This window comes from Chrysemys picta, unplaced genomic scaffold (genome assembly GCF_011386835.1).
Source record: "Chrysemys picta bellii isolate R12L10 unplaced genomic scaffold, ASM1138683v2 scaf407, whole genome shotgun sequence".
In the NCBI taxonomy this organism is placed as follows: domain Eukaryota; kingdom Metazoa; phylum Chordata; order Testudines; family Emydidae; genus Chrysemys; species Chrysemys picta.
In genome coordinates, this window is record NW_027053114.1 from 14075 (window position 1) to 19298 (window position 5224).

A 5224-nucleotide genomic window follows, 5' to 3' on the forward strand; every position below is an offset into this window, starting at 1 on the left:
TGGAGCCCTCACGTAGTACGGCCCTAAAGACTGGGTGAAGGGCTGTCAGGCTGGAAAGCCAGAAAGGTGGAAGTTGCAGGAGTCAAGGCGGAAGATGATGATGAGCCTGGATGATGGTGTTAGTGACGTGGTAGAAAGAGAAGGTCAGATCTCAGAAATGACATGGAGGAAAAAAGCAGCTAGTCTCTTGTGATGAATGAAGGGGGGTGTAGCTCCCTTTGATAGACAGCCGGCCAGCTAGCTGTAAAATCCCTCTTGGTCTGTTCTCTGCTTGCTTTACCTGTAAAGGGTTAACAAGCCCACAGGTAACAGAAAAGGAAGTGGGCACCTCACCAAAAGAGCCAATGGGAAGGCAGAACTTTTTAAAATGGGAAAGAAACTTTCCCTTTTGTCTGTTGTTCTCTGGAGAAGCAGGGGCATGGAGCAGCAATGCTATAAGGGGGAATGCTGTGTATGTTTTGAACCAGGTATGAAAAATTATCTTCCATACCTAGAAGGAATCATTTGGAGAGGGAACATTTAGATAAATGCGATCAGGTTTATTCTTTATTTTGGCTTGTGGAGCTCCTCTGTGCTAACCCCAGATGCTTTTGTTTGCTTGTAACCCTTAAGCTGAACCCACAAGAAAGCTAGTTTGGGTGCTTAATTTTTGGAATTGCTCTTTTAAAATCTAGCAAAAGCCTAAGTTCCCGATGTATTTTCATTCTTTTTGCTTTTAATAAAACTTACCTTTTTTTAAGAACCGGATTGGATTTTTTGTGTCCCTAAGAGGTTTGTGCATGTTGTTTGATTAGCTGATAGTCACAGCTAATTTCCTTTGTTTTCTTTCTCAGCTCTTCCCTGGGGGTGGGAGGGTGAAACGGCTTGAGGGTACCCCACAGAGAGGAATTCCCAAGTGCTCCTTCCTGGGTTCAAAGGGGTGTTGTTGTTTTTTTGCATTTGGGTGGTGGCAGCGTTTACCAACCCAAGGTCAGAGAGAAGCTGTAACCTTGGGAGTTTAATACCAGCCTGGAGTGGCCAATATTAATTTTTAAAATCCTTGCGGGCCTCCACTTCCTGCACTGGGAGTGACAGAGTGGGGATTCAGCCTTGACATCTCTCATCTTCATTTTTTTTAAATAGCTCATTTTCTTTTTTTATGAATTGAGCTGAGGAAAAGGTCACAACCCTGGCTGCTGTCTGGGTTTGCAGGTGTTTGGTGGTGTGCTGGGTTCAATAGGGGTGCCAGAACTAGGGGTGCTAGGCACGCTGCACCCCCTGGCTTGAAGTGGTTTCCATAGGGCGACTATGCCAGGTTGGGGAAGACGCTTAAGGAAATGGAGGCTCAGGTGATCTTCAATGGGATTTTGCCTGTGCCTAGAGAAGGGCAGCAAAGGTGTGACAGGATTATGATGCTCAACAGATGGCTCAGGCAGTGGTGCTATGAGGAGGGCTTTGGGATGTATGGCCACTGGGAGGCATTCATGGACAGAGGACTGTTCTCTCGGGATGGACTTCACCTGAGCAGGGAGGGAAATAGACTTCTAGGCATAGGCGGTGAGTTATATCTCCATGTGGTGCCCAGGCACCAGCAATATTCAGAGCCCAGGGGCCCAGCTCCACCAATATTTGGGGCCGGGTGTTCTCCCCCCCCCCACCCCGGCCCCACCTCCCGCCCCCTCACGCCGGCCTCTCTAGCTGCCTCCCTGGAGCAGAGCATCCCTGGCTCATCTTCCGCCAGCTCCATGCTGCCTCCCTGCAGCAACTGCTCCCGTGGGGTCCTAGTGCCGCCCATCTCGACTGCCAGGGCAGAATGACTGAGCCTACCCTTCCACCCTCTGACCCTTCCCTTTTCCGGCGGGACCCTCCACCAGCACAGCCCTTCCCCCCCCCCCCCCCGCCGCCCGCAGTCACCGCTCCTGCCCCATGCTGGGCAAGGGCCAGGAGGGAACATGGGGAGGAAGGGGGGTGATGTGGGTAATTATACGCTGTCAGCCTGACATCCATCCCAGGCAAGATGATGGAATATCTGCTATGGGATTATGTAAAACAAGTGGAAAACAGACGTGTCATAAGTGCGCTGAACTGAGTGTCCTCAGAGCACCTGTTTGTTTTCTTTCCCCCTCCCTAGCCCCCAGCCACAAGGGCACAGAGTAGAATGCCCTGGGTACTGCTCATCCCGTGCAACTCCATTGGTAATCGGACTCTCCCTCGCCCAGAGTTCAAATCAGGGTAGCTTGTCCGTGATGCAGTGGGAGGTGTGGTCAAATGTTCGGCTGCATGTCTGTGTTCTTTCTGCAGGCTGTATTGACTCTGGCCGGACACCCCAGCAGGCTCCAATCAAACCAATAAATCCCAGACTTGGTTTGTAGCAAAGGCACTTGGTCAGGTTTCTTGTCAGCGGAGAGGAGAGAGCAGCCATTGGACTATACGCTGAGTAGCTGCAGATTGACAGCTGTGTGCCAGGTGCTTTGGGGAGATCCACGCTGATGGGTGAGTGGCGGACGGGGAGAGATTTTTCTGGAATGTGTGAAACTGACAGAGAAGATGCCACAGTAAAGGAAATAGGGGCATGAAGGTGCGGTGATCCTAGCAAGGTGGAAGAGCGGAAAATGAAGGTGCTTTAAGCAAAGAAATGACTGAACTATGTTGCAGTTTTGATTTTATTAGGAATTGCTCCTGGGAATGTTACGTATTGGTGGGAATATTCTGGACTGATGATTTTTTTTTTTAGGAGAATTGGACATTTAAAAAAATTCAGTAACTCCAATTGATTAAAACAAGTTAACCAATAACATGGTGCAAAGGTAGGAGCAATGGAGCGGAGGCTCCGCATAGCCCAAGTGCTCAATGCAGTGCTGCTGGGGTCTGACACTCATGAAAGTTGGGTGCTCGGAGCTGGTCCTAGAGGGACCATCAGCTCACCCTTTGCTTTTCCTGGGGGTGGAACAGCGGGGGCAAAGCCCTGCTACTTGTGTGTGTGGGGGGGTGTCAATGGAGATTGCACTACCCTGTGTTCTCCCCTGGGGGCAGTGGGCTCTGTGTTGGGGAAAGGGGCCAGACTGCTGGGGGACGGGGGGGCTCTGTCCCTACCAGGCGCTGCTGCCAGGGGCACCAGATGTCCTAATGTTATAGGGACAGTCCTGATAGTTGGGGCTTTGTCTAATATCGGCACCTGTTACCTCCCCCCCGCCCCGCCCCGCCCCGATCCGATTTTTCACACTTCCCGGCTGGTCGCCAGCTGCTGCTGGGAGCCTTAGAGGCTGTTGGTGCTTCCCTGGGGTCCGAGCAGAGACTGTTGCTGCTGCCTATAAATCTGCAGAGGGATTTATCACCCTATCCCCGTGTGAGTCACTCGGGCAGCACTGAGCCCAGTCAGCCACATTCCTAACAGCTGCACAGAAGATCTCGTGGTCACAGGTCACGAAGGGCCCCTACAAAGTACATGTACCAACAAGACACTAATTTTACATTTGCTATATCAGGTCACGTGCCTGGGGAAATTCAGGTGTATTATCAGCATGGGCACCAATGACCCTGAGAATAGTGTTTTAACCAGTTACATTATATTTACCTCTTGGTTAATATAATTACTGTGTTGAATTGTGTGTGTTATTTCTTGGGAGCCTCCAAATATCTGGCAGGTAAGTGGGGGTTACACTGGTGTTAGAATTTCCCTCCTAAGCTGCCCTGATGATCCTGCCAGGAAGGGGCACAGGGGATGGAGGCACCGCCAAATAAATTCATACGGGAAGAAAATAAGGAAGTTAAACCCCACTGAGCTGAGGGCAGGATCCAGAAGAACCCAGGCCTGTCCATCAAAACCTATAAGGAGATCACCTCCTTTAGAGCTAACCAGGTGGATGGGGGGGCACTGTGATGCTGTGGAATGTGGGAGGCACTTTATCATATTGTTGATACCAGTATTCTACAATTGCGATGAATTGTGCTAGATATGCCATGTGAGGTATTTGTGAAAATGTTATGATTTGCCAAGTATGATAATCTTATTTATATGTTTGTATCACCTTTGTAGTGCGAGTTATAGATACGTAGGGCATATCTGTGTTTCCAGACTTGTGCTGTGTTTCTGAGTGACACCGACACACAGACTGGCATCAGCACTGCCTGGCCTGTTCAATGGCCCATCAAGGGTCACCAGCTGTACAATGAACGCATTGAAAGGCCAGGGACTACGCCTTATGACTCAGCAGGACTTGTAGGGCCATGTCTATAGACAGGGGACTCTAAGGCTTTGTCTACACTCCCCAGCTTTTAGCAACACAACCCCGCCACTAAAACTTTGGCAGTGTGAACTTTTTTTGTTGGCACTTTTGCCATCAAAAAATTTCCACCCCCTACGAGTGGGGTTCATGTTGTTGACAGGACCGGGCTCCTGCTGACAACGTGGCATTCATACTGCTGACTGGCAAAATGTTCGTCTTTTATAAAGGTTTTTTTTAAGCACCGGTGAACACCAAAACTTTTGTCGCTCACTTGACAGTGTAGACAAGCCCTAAGGCTTTTCCAGGCCCATGTGCTGTTAGTTTGTAGTTTGGACACAGGAAGTACAAGCCACCTGGAAAAGGAATATAAAGGGCAGCTGCATCATCTCCATTTTGTCATTCCTGCTCCTTATCTCTGGAGTGACTTTTCTACAAGCCGAAGCTCTGAACAAAGGATTGAATGACCCATCCAAGCTGTGGATGTGATCCAGAGGGACTTTCAAGCCAGTGAATTCCCCAGTACTGTTAACAACTTGATATATGGACCTTGAAGTTGCTGTATGTATCTGAGTGCTTTATCATTTAACACTCTTGTCTTTCTTTTTTCCTTATAATAAACCTATCATTTTAGACACTAAAGAATTGCCTGGCAGCGTGGTATTTTGGGTAAGATCCAACTTAATATTGACCTGGCACTGTGGATGACCCTTTGGGGTAGGGTTACCATTCGTCCGGATTTACCCGGACATGTCCTCCTTTTGTGTGCTAAAAATAGCGTCCGGGGGGAATTTGTAAAGCACTCACAATGTCCGGGATTTCCCCCTCCCCCGGCAGAGCGAGCGGCTGGGAGGGCTGCAGGAAAGTCCCGGGCTGGACTCCGGAGCAGCTTCCTCCTCCCACCCCCCCCCACCCCCCGCATTCTGAGCCGGCCGGCAGCTCCTCCTCCTGCAGCCCGCTCCGGCAGCCCTGTGCAGGGCCAGGGACCGGGTTTTGTGTTGTGCAGGGGAGCTCAGCCATGT

The 5224-nt window shown here is 50.1% G+C and overlaps 1 long non-coding RNA gene across 1 annotated transcript; it reads left to right on the forward strand.

The window, feature by feature from the left end:
* The first annotated feature begins 232 nt into the window (after window positions 1-232).
* LOC135978690 (uncharacterized) lies at window positions 233-4844 on the forward strand. The gene is made up of 2 exons (XR_010596060.1): window positions 233-467; window positions 2281-4844. It is a non-coding gene; the product is annotated as an uncharacterized LOC135978690 (long non-coding RNA).
* The last annotated feature ends 380 nt before the right edge of the window (window positions 4845-5224 follow it).